Here is a 17,970-nt window from a genome sequence, read left to right as displayed (position 1 = left end):
TGGCATTTTTATTTTTTAATTGTCAGATTATTAAGAATCTGATATTGATTTTACAGAAGGTTTAATACAAATATAACATCCCAAAGTGTAGAGTTTAATTCATAAAGGTGTGTTTGTTTAATCACTGAATGTCGGTGTGTGTATTCACAATGTCTGGTTATTTGTAGCATTATTATAAACATTTATATAGAAATTTGTGTTTGTAGATTATTTATTTTTTGTAACAATGCTTCTTGGCAGTAAATCTTACACCGCTGAAAAGCCTGTTAACTTCCCTTTTCAATAGTCCCACATTTGTAAGAAACATGCATTTGTGGGAGGAGCAGCGGAGCCGAGTCCGTGGGAGGAGCAGCGGAGCCGAGTGCGTGGGAGGAGCAGCGGAGCCGAGTGTGTGGGAGGAGCAGTGGAGCCGAGTGCGTGGGAGGAGCAGCGGAGCCGAGTGCCGTTACAAAAAATCTCCACAGTAAAATTTCTTCATCTTCAGGACATCGATAGTCTGTTATATTGTGTCTTCAGTGAGACTTTTAGACTTTTGAGACACTTTGAAAATTAAGAGATAATCCGCAGAAGGAAGCTAAACGTGTAGTTTTTCCACGGTATGGAAGTTGTGTTCCCGCTCTGGGTGACTGTCTGTGAGGAGTGTGGCGTGTTCTCCCTGTGTCTGCGTGGGTTTCCTCTGGGTGACTGTCTGTGAGGAGTGTGGCGTGTTCTCCCTGTGTCTGCGTGGGTTTCCTCTGGGTGACTGTCTGTGAGGAGTGTGGCGTGTTCTCCCTGTGTCTGCGTGGGTTTCCTCCGGGTGACTGTCTGTGAGGAGTGTGGCGTGTTCTCCCTGTGTCTGCGTGGGTTTCCTCTGGGTGACTGTCTGTGAGGAGTGTGGCGTGTTCTCCCTGTGTCTGCGTGGGTTTCCTCCGGGTGACTGTCTGTGAGGAGTGTGGCGTGTTCTCCCTGTGTCTGCGTGGGTTTCCTCCGGGTGACTGTCTGTGAGGAGTGTGGCGTGTTCTCCCTGTGTCTGCGTGGGTTTCCTCCGGGTGACTGTCTGTGAGGAGTGTGGTGTGTTCTCCCTGTGTCTGCGTGGGTTTCCTCTGGGTGACTGTCTGTGAGGAGTGTGGTGTGTTCTCCCTGTGTCTGCGTGGGTTTCCTCTGGGTGACTGTCTGTGAGGAGTGTGGTGTGTTCTCCCTGTGTCTGCATGGGTTTCCTCCGGGTGCTCCGGTTTCGTCCCACAGTCCAAAAACACACGTTGGAAGGTGGCGACTCAGTGTGTGAGTGTGTGAGTGAATTTGTGTGTCTGTGTTGCCCTGTGAAGGACGGGTGCCCCCTCCAGGGTGTATTCCTGCCTTGCGCCCAATGATTCCAGGTAGGCTCTGGACCCACCGTGACCCTGAACTGGATAAGGGTTACAGATAATGAATGGATGGATGGACGTTGTGTTTGTATTTCGCAATCTAGTGGCGACAGAATGCAACTACTGCACCATTTAAGGTGAAACAGAAAATCCAAATGAACCGATTGCTCACCCTTGGTGTCCCGGATGTGACTCTGAATTTCGTCTACCGAATCATAGCAACTTCGAAATATATTGTTTGAATTTATTAACCTTGAATAATGACAGTGAAAACGTGTTCTTGAAAATTCACGAGTTCTATTCAAGAGCAGTTATATTCAGAGGCTTAACTGCGAAGCAAAATATTCAGAGGTGGAAATCTGAAGATTTAAATTAAAAAGCAACAAAATTCAGATGCATAATTTAAGTGCAAAAAAAAAAGTGTTACAAATTCAAAGGTGGTAATATTTCAAAGTATGATGAGATTTGCTTCCATATGGCTCAGGTCTCACCTCAGATCAGAACTGATTCTTTCATTGCTGAAAAGTGGAGGATGAACCGCCGAGGTGTTGCTCTTCAGAGACACACAGCTGGGCTCTGGAGATTCTGCTCTGAATGTCTGCTCTCTGGAAATGTGAAGTGGAGACATAAGGAAGAGTTAAAGCTACGCTAGACACTTTACATTTCACAAACACACCACACAGACACTGCACACTCCACTAACACACCACACACTCCACAAACACACGACACACACCACTAACACACCACACACTCCACAAACACACCACACAGAAACTACACACATCACTAACACACCACACACTCCACTAACACACCGCACAGACACTGCACACTCCACTAACACACCACACACTCCACAAACACACTGCACAAACACCAAACACCGCACACAAACACTGCACACAAACAACACACACTTCACTAACACACCACACACTCCACTAACACACCACACAAACACAGAACAATCCAACAAAACACCACACACTACCCTAACACACCACACACCCAACTAACACACCAAACGAACAACACACACTCCACTAACACAGCACACTCCACATACACAGCATGAAAACAGCACACACACACACCACACACTCCACTAAAACACCACACAAACACTTCACACTCCAACAAAACACACCACAGAAACACTGCAAACTACACATACACACCGCACAAACACAGAACACTCCAACAACACACCGAGCAAACATATCACACTTCACAAAAATACCACGCAAACACAGCATACTTCAATAACACACCACACTCCACAGAAACTGCAAACTCCATAAACACACAGCAAAAACACAGGACACACACAAGAAAACTCAAGAAAAATTAAAAGGATGCTTGTTGAGGCGACTCATGCTAAAACTCACTAGAATGTGGTTCATGTCTCACCTCTGATCAGAACTGATTCTTTCATTGCTGAAATATGGAGGATGAAACATTGAGTTGTTGCTCTTCAGAGACACACAGCTAGGCTCTGGAGATTCTGCTCTGAATGTCTGCTCTCTGGAAATGTGAAGTGGAGACATAAGGAAGAGTTAAAGCTACGCTAGGCACTTTACACTACACTAACACACCACACACTCTACAAACACACCACAACTCCGCTAACACTGCAAACTACACATACAGACCGCACAAACACAGAACACTCCAAAAAAACACCGTACAAACACCACACACTCCACTAACACACCACACAAACACCACACACTCCACTAACACACCACACAAACACTGCACACTCCACAAACACACCAAACAGACACTGCACACACCACTAACACACCACACACTCCACAAACACACTGCACAGACACGGCACACTCCGCTAACACACCACACACTCCACAAACACACCGTACAAAAACCAAACACCGCACAAACACTGCACACTGCACACAAACACTGCACAAACAACACACACTTCACTAACACACCACACACTCCACTAACACACCACACACTCCACTAACACACCACACACTCCACTGCACACTCCACAAACACACCACACAGACACTGCACACACCACTAACACACCACACACTCCACAAACACACTGCACAGACACTACACACATCACTAACACACCACACACTCCACAAACACACTGCACAGACATGGCACACTCCGCTAACACACCACACACTCCACAAACACACCGTACAAACACCAAACACCGCACACAAACACTGCACAAATCACACACTCCACTAACACACCGCACAAACACCAAACACTCTAGCCACACACCCCACTAACACACTACACAAACACAGAACAATCCAACAAAACACCACACACTCCCCTAACACACCACACACACCACTAACACACCAAACGAACAACGTACACTCCACAAGCACAGCACACTCCACAAACACAGCATGAAAACAGCACACACACCACACACTCCACTAAAACACCACACAAACACTTCACACTCCAACAACACACCACAGACACTGCAAACTACACATACAGACCACACAAACACAGAACACTCCAACAACACACCGGGCAAACACCACACACTCCACTAACACACCACACAAACACCGCACATTTCACTAGCACACCACACAAACACCGCATACTCCACAAACACACCACACAGACACTGCACACACCACTAACACACCACACACTCCACAAACACACTGCACAGACACGGCACACTCCGCTAACACACCACACACTCCACAAACACACTGTACAAAAACCAAACACCGCACAAACACTGCACACAAACGCCGCACAGACACTGCACAAACAACACACACTTCACTAACACACCACACACTCCACTAACACAACACACACTCCATTAACACACCACACAAACACCAAACACTCTAGCCACACTACACAAACACAGAACAATCCAACAAAACACCACACAAACACCACACACCCCACTAACACACCAAACGAACAACGCACACTCCACTAACACAGCACACTCCACAAGCACAGCACACTCCACAAGCACAGCATGAAAACAGCACACACACCACACACTCCACTAAAACACCACACAAACACTTCACACTCCAACAACACACCACAGAAACACTGCAAACTACACATACAGACCGCACAAACACAGAACACCGAGCAAACACATCACACTTCACAAAAATACCACGCAAACACAGCATACTTCAATAACACACCACACCCCACAGAAACTGCACACTCCATAAACACACAGCAAAAACACAGCACGCACACAAGAAAACTCAAGAAAAAATGAAAAGGCTGCTTGTTGAGGCGACTCATGTTAAAACTCACTAGAATGTGCTTCATGTCTCACCTCTGATCAGAACTGATTCTTTCATTGCTGAAATATGGAGGATTAAACATTGAGTTGTTGCTCTTCAGAGACACACAGCTGGGCTCTGGAGATTCTGCTCTGAATGTCTGCTCTCTGGAAATGTGAAGTGGAGACATACGGAAGAGTTAAAGCCACGCTAGGCACTTTACACTCCACAAACACACCACAGACACTGCACACTCCACTAACACACCACACACTCCACTAACACACTGCACAGACACGGCACACTCCTCTAACACACCACACACTCCACAAACACACCGTACAAAAACCAAACACCGCACAAACACTGCACACTGCACACAAACGCCGCACAGACACTGCACAAACAACACATACTTCACTAACACACCACACACTCCACTAACACACCACACACTCCACTAACACACCACACGAACACCAAACACTCTAGCCACACTACACAAACACAGAACAATCCAACAAAACACCACACAAACACCACACACCCCACTAACACACAAAACGAACAACACACACTCCACTAACACAGCACACTCCACAAACACAGCATGAAAACAGCACACACACACACCACAAAAACACCACACAAACACTTCACACTCCAACAACACACCACACAAACACTGCAAACTACACATACAGACCGCACAAACACAGAACACTCCAACAACACACCGGACAAACACATCACACTTCACAAAAATACCACGCAAACACAGCACACTTCAATAACACACCACACTCCACAGAAACTGCACACTCCATAAACACACAGCAAAAACACAGGACACACACAAGAAAACTCAAGAAAAAATGAAAAGGCTGCTTGTTGAGGCGACTCATGTTAAAACTCACTAGAATGTGGTTCATGTCTCACCTCAGATCAGAACTGATTCTTTCATTGCTGAAATATGGAGGATGAAACATTGAGTTGTTGCTCTTCAGAGAGACACAGCTGGGCTCTGGAGATTCTGCTCTGAATGTCTGCAATCTGGAAATGTGAAGTGGAGACATAAGGAACAGTTAAAGCTATGCTAGGCACTTTATACTCCACAAAAACACCACACAAACACCACACACTCCACAAACACACCGTACAAACACCACACACTCCACTAACACACCACACAAACACCACACACTCCACTAACACACCACACAAACACACTCCACAAACACACCGTACAAACACCACACACTCCACTAACACACCACACAAACACCACACACCCCACTAACACACCACACAAACACTGCACACTCCACAAACACACCACACACTCCACAAACACACTGCACAGACACTACACACATCACTAACACACCACACACTCCACAAACACACCGTACAAACACCAAACACCGCACAAACACTCCACACCACACACAAACACTGCACAAACAACACACACTCCACTAACACACCACACACTCCACAAACACACCGTACAAAAACCAAACACCGCACAAACACTGCACACTGCACACAAACGCCGCACAGACACTGCACAAACAACACACACTTCACTAACACACCACACACTCCACTAACACACCACACACTCCACAAACACACCACACAAACACCAAACACTCTAGCCACACTACACAAACACAGAACAATCCAACAAAACACCACACAAACACCACACACCCCACTAACACACAAAACGAACAACACACACTCCACTAACACAGCACACTCCACAAACACAGCATGAAAACAGCACACACACACACCACAAAAACACCACACAAACACTTCACACTCCAACAACACACCACAGAAACACTGCAAACTACACATACAGACCGCACAAACACAGAACACTCCAAAAACACATCGGACAAACACATCACACTTCACAAAAATACCACGCAAACACAGCACACTTCAATAACACACCACACTCCACAGAAACTGCACACTCCATAAACACACAGCAAAAACACAGCACACACACACAAGAAAACTCAAGAAAAAATGAAAAGGCTGCTTGTTGAGGCGACTCATGTTAAAACTCACTAGAATGTGGTTCATGTCTCACCTCAGATCAGAACTGATTCTTTCATTGCTGAAATATGGAGGATGAAACATTGAGTTGTTGCTCTTCAGAGACACACAGCTGGGCTCTGGAGATTCTGCTCTGAATGTCTGCTGTCTGGAAATGTGAAGTGGAGACATAAGGAACAGTTAAAGCTACGCTAGGCACTTTACACTCCACAAAAACACCACACAAACACCACACACTCCACAAACACACCGTACAAACACCACACACTCCACTAACACACCACACAAACACCACACACCCCACTAACACACCACACAAACACTGCACACTCCACAAACACACCACACACTCCACAAACACACTGCACAGACACGGCACACACTCCACAAACACACCGTACAAACACCAAACACCGCACAAACACTCCACACCACACACAAACACTGCACAAACACACACTTCACTAACACACTCCACTAACACACCGCACAAACACCAAACACTCTAGCCACACACCCCACTAACACACTACACAAACACAGAACAATCCAACAAAACACCACACACTCCCCTAACACCACACACACCACTAACACACCAAACGAACAACGTACACTCCACAAGCACAGCACACTCCACAAACACAGCATGAAAACAGCAGACACACCACACACTCCACTAAAACACCACACAAACACTTCACCATCGAACAACACACCACAGAAACACTGCAAACTACACATACAGACCTCACAAACACAGAACACTCCAACAACACACCACAGAAACACTGCAAACTACACATACAGACCTCACAAACACAGAACACTCCAAAAACACATCACACTTCACAAAAACACCACGCAAACACAGCATACTTCAATAACACACCACACTCCACAGAAACAGCACACTCCATAAACACACAGCAAAAACACAGCACGCACACAAGAAAACTCAAGATAAAATTAAAAGGCTGCTTGTTGAGGCGACTCATGTTAAAACTCACTAGAATGTGGTTCATGTCTCACCTCAGATCAGAACTGATTCTTTCATTGCTGAAATATGGAGGATGAAACATTGAGTTGTTGCTCTTCAGAGACACACAGCTGGGCTCTGGAGATTCTGCTCTGAATGTCTGCCATCTGGAAATGTGAAGTGGAGACATAAGGAAGAGTTAAAGCTACGCTAGGCACTTTACACTCCACTAACACACCACACAAACACCACACACTCCACTAACACACCACACAAACACCGCACATTTCACTAGCACACCACACAAACACCGCATACTCCACAAACACACCACACAGACACTGCACACACCACTAACACACCACACGCTCCACAGACACTACACACATCACTAACACACCACACACTCCACAAACACACCGCACAGACACGGCACACTTCACTAACACACCACACACTCCACAAACACACCGTACAAAAACCAAACACCGCACAAACACTGCACACAAACGCCGCAGACACTGCACAAACAACACACACTTCACTAACACACCACACACTCCACTAACACACCACACACTCCATTAACACACCACACAAACACCAAACACTCTAGCCACACTACACAAACACAGAACAATCCAACAAAACACCACACAAACACCACACACCCCACTAACACACCAAACGAACAACGCACACTCCACTAACACAGCACACTCCACAAGCACAGCATGAAAACAGCACACACACCCTACAAACACACCACAACTCCGCTAACACTGCAAACTACACATACAGACCGCACAAACACAGAACACTCCAAAAAAACACCGTACAAACACCACACACTCCACTAACACACCACACAAACACCACACACTCCACTAACACACCACACAAACACTGCACACTCCACAAACACACCAAACAGACACTGCACACACCACTAACACACCACACACTCCACAAACACACTGCACAGACACGGCACACTCCGCTAACACACCACACACTCCACAAACACACCGTACAAAAACCAAACACCGCACAAACACTGCACACTGCACACAAACACTGCACAAACAACACACACTTCACTAACACACCACACACTCCACTAACACACCACACACTCCACTGCACACTCCACAAACACACCACACAGACACTGCACACACCACTAACACACCACACACTCCACAAACACACTGCACAGACACTACACACATCACTAACACACCACACACTCCACAAACACACTGCACAGACATGGCACACTCCGCTAACACACCACACACTCCACAAACACACCGTACAAACACCAAACACCGCACACAAACACTGCACAAACCACACACACTTTACTAACACATCACACACTCCACTAACACACCGCACAAACACCAAACACTCTAGCCACACACCCCACTAACACACTACACAAACACAGAACAATCCAACAAAACACCACACACTCCCCTAACACACCACACACACCACTAACACACCAAACGAACAACGTACACTCCACAAGCACAGCACACTGCACAAACACAGCATGAAAACAGCACACACACCACACACTCCACTAAAACACCACACAAACACTTCACACTCCAACAACACACCACAGACACTGCAAACTACACATACAGACCACACAAACACAGAACACTCCAACAACACACCGGGCAAACACCACACACTCCACTAACACACCACACAAACACCGCACATTTCACTAGCACACCACACAAACACCGCATACTCCACAAACACACCACACAGACACTGCACACACCACTAACACACCACACACACCACAGACACTACACACATCACTAACACACCACACACTCCACAAACACACTGCACAGACACGGCACACTCCGCTAACACACCACACACTCCACAAACACACTGTACAAAAACCAAACACCGCACAAACACTGCACACAAACGCCGCACAGGCACTGCACAAACAACACACACTTCACTAACACAACACACACTCCATTAACACACCACACAAACACCAAACACTCTAGCCACACTACACAAACACAGAACAATCCAACAAAACACCACACAAACACCACACACCCCACTAACACACCAAACGAACAACGCACACTCCACTAACACAGCACACTCCACAAGCACAGCATGAAAACAGCACACACACCACACACTCCACTAAAACACCACACAAACACTTCACACTCCAACAACACACCACAGAAACACTGCAAACTACACATACAGACCGCACAAACACAGAACACCGAGCAAACACATCACACTTCACAAAAATACCACGCAAACACAGCATACTTCAATAACACACCACACTCCACAGAAACTGCACACTCCATAAACACACAGCAAAAACACAGCACGCACACAAGAAAACTCAAGAAAAAATGAAAAGGCTGCTTGTTGAGGCGACTCATGTTAAAACTCACTAGAATGTGCTTCATGTCTCACCTCTGATCAGAACTGATTCTTTCATTGCTGAAATATGGAGGATTAAACATTGAGTTGTTGCTCTTCAGAGACACACAGCTGGGCTCTGGAGATTCTGCTCTGAATGTCTGCTCTCTGGAAATGTGAAGTGGAGACATACGGAAGAGTTAAAGCCACGCTAGGCACTTTACACTCCACAAACACACCACAGACACTGCACACTCCACTAACACACCACACACTCCACTAACACACTGCACAGACACGGCACACTCCTCTAACACACCACACACTCCACAAACACACCGTACAAAAACCAAACACCGCACAAACACTGCACACTGCACACAAACGCCGCACAGACACTGCACAAACAACACATACTTCACTAACACACCACACACTCCACTAACACACCACACACTCCACTAACACACCACACGAACACCAAACACTCTAGCCACACTACACAAACACAGAACAATCCAACAAAACACCACACAAACACCACACACCCCACTAACACACAAAACGAACAACACACACTCCACTAACACAGCACACTCCACAAACACAGCATGAAAACAGCACACACACACACCACAAAAACACCACACAAACACTTCACACTCCAACAACACACCACACAAACACTGCAAACTACACATACAGACCGCACAAACACAGAACACTCCAAAAACACACCGGACAAACACATCACACTCCACAAAAACACCACACAAACACCACACACTCCACAAACACACCGTACAAACACCACACACTCCACTAACACACCACACAAACACCACACACCCCACTAACACACCACACAAACACTGCACACTCCACAAACACACCACACACTCCACAAACACACTGCACAGACACGGCACACACTCCACAAACACACCGTACAAACACCAAACACCGCACAAACACTCCACACCACACACAAACACTGCACAAACAACACACACTTCACTAACACACTCCACTAACACACCGCACAAACACCAAACACTCTAGCCACACACCCCACTAACACACTACACAAACACAGAACAATCCAACAAAACACCACACACTCCCCTAACACCACACACACCACTAACACACCAAACGAACAACGTACACTCCACAAGCACAGCACACTCCACAAACACAGCATGAAAACAGCAGACACACCACACACTCCACTAAAACACCACACAAACACTTCACCCTCGAACAACACACCACAGAAACACTGCAAACTACACATACAGACCTCACAAACACAGAACACTCCAACAACACACCACAGAAACACTGCAAACTACACATACAGACCTCACAAACACAGAACACTCCAAAAACACATCACACTTCACAAAAACACCACGCAAACACAGCATACTTCAATAACACACCACACTCCACAGAAACAGCACACTCCATAAACACACAGCAAAAACACAGCACGCACACAAGAAAAAATGAAAAGGCTGCTTGTTGAGGCGACTCATGTTAAAACTCACTAGAATGTGGTTCATGTCTCACCTCAGATCAGAACTGATTCTTTCATTGCTGAAATATGGAGGATGAAACATTGAGTTGTTGCTCTTCAGAGACACACAGCTGGGCTCTGGAGATTCTGCTCTGAATGTCTGCCATCTGGAAATGTGAAGTGGAGACATAAGGAAGAGTTAAAGCTACGCTAGGCACTTTACACTCCACTAACACACCACACAAACACCACACACTCCACTAACACACCACACAAACACCGCACATTTCACTAGCACACCACACAAACACCGCATACTGCACAAACACACCACACAGACACTGCACACACCACTAACACACCACACGCTCCACAGACACTACACACATCACTAACACACCACACACTCCACAAACACACCGCACAGACACGGCACACTCCGCTAACACACCACACACTCCACAAACACACCGTACAAAAACCAAACACCGCACAAACACTGCACACAAACGCCGCAGACACTGCACAAACAACACACACTTCACTAACACACCACACACTCCACTAACACACCACACACTCCATTAACACACCACACAAACACCAAACACTCTAGCCACACTACACAAACACAGAACAATCCAACAAAACACCACACAAACACCACACACCCCACTAACACACCAAACGAACAACGCACACTCCACTAACACAGCACACTCCACAAGCACAGCACACTCCACAAGAACAGCATGAAAACAGCACACACACCCTACAAACACACCACAACTCCGCTAACACTGCAAACTACACATACAGACCGCACAAACACAGAACACTCCAAAAAAACACCGTACAAACACCACACACTCCACTAACACACCACACAAACACCACACACTCCACTAACACACCACACAAACACTGCACACTCCACAAACACACCAAACAGACACTGCACACACCACACACTCCACAAACACACTGCACAGACACGGCACACTCCGCTAACACACCACACACTCCACAAACACACCGTACAAAAACCAAACACCGCACAAACACTGCACACTGCACAAACAACACACACTTCACTAACACACCACACACTCCACAAACACACCACACAGACACTGCACACACCACTAACACACCACACACTCCACAAACACACTGCACAGACACTACACACATCACTAACACACCACACACTCCACAAACACACTGCACAGACATGGCACACTCCGCTAACACACCACACACTCCACAAACACACCGTACAAACACCAAACACCGCACACAAACACTGCACAAACCACACACACTTTACTAACACATCACACACTCCACTAACACACCGCACAAACACCAAACACTCTAGCCACACACCCCACTAAAACACTCCACAAACACAGAACAATCCAACAAAACACCACACACTCCCCTAACACACCACACACACCACTAACACACCAAACGAACAACGTACACTCCACAAGCACAGCACACTCCACAAACACAGCATGAAAACAGCACACACACCACACACTCCACTAAAACACCACACAAACACTTCACACTCCAACAACACACCACAGACACTGCAAACTACACATACAGACCACACAAACACAGAACACTCCAACAACACACCGGGCAAACACCACACACTCCACTAACACACCACACAAACACCGCACATTTCACTAGCACACCACACAAACACCGCATACTCCACAAACACACCACACAGACACTGCACACACCACTAACACACCACACACACCACAGACACTACACACATCACTAACACACCACACACTCCACAAACACACTGCACAGACACGGCACACTCCGCTAACACACGGCACACTCCACAAAGACACTGTACAAAAACCAAACACCGCACAAACACTGCACACAAACGCCGCACAGACACTGCACAAACAACACACACTTCACTAACACACCACACACTCCACTAACACAACACACACTCCATTAACACACCACACAAACACCAAACACTCTAGCCACACTACACAAACACAGAACAATCCAACAAAACACCACACAAACACCACACACGGTGGCACGGTGGCTTGGTGGTTAGCACGTTCGCCTCCCAGCGCTGGGATCTTGGGTTCAAGTCCCATCTGGGTGGAGTTTCCATGTTCTCCCCGTGTCTGCGTGGGTTTCCTCCGGGGGCTCCGGTTTCCTCCCACAGCCCAAAAACATGGAGGGTAGGTGAATTGGCTTCTCTAATAACTGTCCTGGTGTGTGAATGAATGTCCGTATGTGTGAGCCCAGATATGGATTGGCGCTCTATCCTGGGTTAAACCCTAGTGCCCGATGCAGTCCTCCAGGTGGACGGTCGTTCCTGGTCGAGAGTACGCTGTGCGCGTTTGGCTGCCGCTTCTCGCCAGTGTGTGTGTGTGTGGATTGAGCGTTCTGAGCAGTGTGGATTGTAAAGCGTCCTTGAGTGTCTAGAAAGGCGCTATATAAGTGTAAAGATACATACACACCCCACTAACACACCAAACGAACAACGCACACTCCACTAACACAGCACACTCCACAAGCACAGCACACTCCACAAGCACAGCATGAAAACAGCACACACACCACACACTCCACTAAAACACCACACAAACACTTCACACTCCAACAACACACCACAGAAACACTGCAAACTACACATACAGACCGCACAAACACAGAACACCGAGCAAACACATCACACTTCACAAAAATACCACGCAAACACAGCATACTTCAATAACACACCACACCCCACAGAAACTGCACACTCCATAAACACACAGCAAAAACACAGCACGCACACAAGAAAACTCAAGAAAAAATGAAAAGGCTGCTTGTTGAGGCGACTCATGTTAAAACTCACTAGAATGTGCTTCATGTCTCACCTCTGATCAGAACTGATTCTTTCATTGCTGAAATATGGAGGATGAAACATTGAGTTGTTGCTCTTCAGAGACACACAGCTGGGCTCTGGAGATTCTGCTCTGAATGTCTGCTCTCTGGAAATGTGAAGTGGAGACATACGGAAGAGTTAAAGCCACGCTAGGCACTTTACACTCCACAAACACACCACAGACACTGCACACTCCACTAACACACCACACACTCCACTAACACACTGCACAGACACGGCACACTCCTCTAACACACCACACACTCCACAAACACACCGTACAAAAAACAAACACCGCACAAACACTGCACACTGCACACAAACGCCGCACAGACACTGCACAAACAACACATACTTCACTAACACACCACACACTCCACTAACACACCACACACTCCACTAACACACCACACAAACACCAAACACTCTAGCCACACTACACAAACACAGAACAATCCAACAAAACACCACACAAACACCACACACCCCACTAACACACAAAACGAACAACACACACTCCACTAACACAGCACACTCCACAAACACAGCATGAAAACAGCACACACACACACCACAAAAACACCACACAAACACTTCACACTCCAACAACACACCACACAAACTACACATACAGACCGCACAAACACAGAACACTCCAACAACACACCGGACAAACACATCACACTTCACAAAAATACCACGCAAACACAGCACACTTCAATAACACACCACACTCCACAGAAACTGCACACTCCATAAACACACAGCAAAAACACAGGACACACACAAGAAAACTCAAGAAAAAATTAAAAGGCTGCTTGTTGAGGCGACTCATGTTAAAACTCACTAGAATGTGGTTCATGTCTCACCTCAGATCAGAACTGATTCTTTCATTGCTGAAATATGGAGGATGAAACATTGAGTTGTTGCTCTTCAGAGACACACAGCTGGGCTCTGGAGATTCTGCTCTGAATGTCTGCAATCTGGAAATGTGAAGTGGAGACATAAGGAACAGTTAAAGCTATGCTAGGCACTTTATACTCCACAAAAACACCACACAAACAGCACACTCCACAAACACACCGTACAAACACCACACACTCCACTAACACACCACACAAACACCACACACTCCACTAACACACCACATAAACACACTCCACAAACACAGCGTACAAACACCACACACTCCACTAACACACCACACAAACACCACACACCACACAAACACTGCACACTCCACAAACACACCACACACTCCACAAACACACTGCACAGACACTACACACATCACTAACACACCACACACTCCACAAACACACCGTACAAACACCAAACACCGCACAAACACTCCACACCACACACAAACACTGCACAAACAACACACACTTCACTAACACACTCCACTAACACACCACACACTCCACAAACACACCGTACAAAAACCAAACACCGCACAAACACTGCACACTGCACACAAACGCCGCACAGACACTGCACAAACAACACACACTTCACTAACACACCACACACTCCACTAACACACCACACACTCCACAAACACACCACACACTCCACAAACACACCACACAAACACCAAACACTCTAGCCACACTACACAAACACAGAACAATCCAACAAAACACCACACAAACACCACACACCCCACTAACACACAAAACGAACAACGCACACTCCACAAACACAGCATGAAAACAGCACACACACACACCACAAAAACACCACACAAACACTTCACACTCCAACAACACACCACAGAAACACTGCAAACTACACATACAGACCGCACAAACACAGAACACTCCAAAAACACACCGGACAAACACATCACACTTCACAAAAATACCACGCAAACACAGCACACTTCAATAACACACCACACTCCACAGAAACTGCACACTCCATAAACACACAGCAAAAACACAGCACACACACACAAGAAAACTCAAGAAAAAATGAAAAGGCTGCTTGTTGAGGCGACTCATGTTAAAACTCACTAGAATGTGGTTCATGTCTCACCTCAGATCAGAACTGATTCTTTCATTGCTGAAATATGGAGGATGAAACATTGAGGTGTTGCTCTTCAGAGACACACAGCTGGGCTCTGGAGATTCTGCTCTGAATGTCTGCTCTCTGGAAATGTGAAGTGGAGACATAAGGAAGAGTTAAAGCTACGCTAAGCACTTTACACTCCACAAACACACCACACAGACACTGCACACTCCACTAACACACCACACACACTCCACTAACACACCACACAAACACCACACACTCCACTAACACACTGCACAGACACGGCACACTCCTCTAACACACCACACACTCCACAAACACACCGTACAAAAACCAAACACCGCACAAACACTGCACACTGCACACAAACGCCGCACAGACACTGCACAAACAACACACACTTCACTAACACACCACACACTCCACTAACACAGCACACAAACACAGAACAATCCAACAAAACACCACACACTCCATTAACACACCACACAAACACCAAACACTCTAGCCACACTACACAAACACAGAACAATCCAACAAAACACCACACAAACACCACACACCCCACTAACACACAAAACGAACAACGCACACTCCACTAACACAGCACACTCCACAAACACAGCATGAAAACAGCACACACACACACCACACAAACACTTCACACTCCAACAACACGCCACAGAAACACTGCAAACTACACATACAGACCGCACAAACACAGAACACTCCAAAAACACACCAGACAAACACATCACACTTCACAAAAATACCACGCAAACACAGCACACTTCAATATCACACCACACTCCACAGAAACTGCACACTCCATAAACACACAGCAAAAACACAGCACACACACACAAGAAAACTCAAGAAAAAATGAAAAGGCTGCTTGTTGAGGCGACTCATGTTAAAAATCACTAGAATGTGGTTCATGTCTCACCTCAGATCAGAACTGATTCTTTCATTGCTGAAATATGGAGGATGAAACATTGAGTTGTTGCTCTTCAGAGACACACAGCTGGGCTCTGGAGATTCTGCTCTGAATGTCTGCCATCTGGAAATGTGAAGTGGAGACATAAGGAAGAGTTAAAGCTATGCTAGGCACTTTATACTCCACAAACACACCACACAGACACTGCACACTCCACAAACACACCACACAGACACCACACACTCCACTAACACACCACACAAACACACTCCACAAACACACCGTACAAACACCACACACTCCACTAACACACCACACAAACACTGCACACTCCACAAACACACCACACAGACACTGCACACACCACTAACACACCACACACTCCACAAACACACTGCACAGACACTACACACATCAC

The 17,970-nt window shown here is 46.4% G+C and overlaps 1 pseudogene; it reads right to left on the bottom strand.

The window, feature by feature from the left end:
* The window catches only part of LOC136678179 (NACHT, LRR and PYD domains-containing protein 3-like), a 45,194-nt pseudogene that overhangs the window by 23,130 nt on the left and 4,094 nt on the right, over positions 1-17,970 (bottom strand).

This window comes from Hoplias malabaricus, chromosome 2 (assembly GCF_029633855.1).
Source record: "Hoplias malabaricus isolate fHopMal1 chromosome 2, fHopMal1.hap1, whole genome shotgun sequence".
Lineage (NCBI taxonomy): Eukaryota > Metazoa > Chordata > Actinopteri > Characiformes > Erythrinidae > Hoplias > Hoplias malabaricus.
The sequence above is the reverse complement of the archived record's forward strand: the minus strand, read 5'-3'. Positions and strand labels throughout refer to the sequence as shown.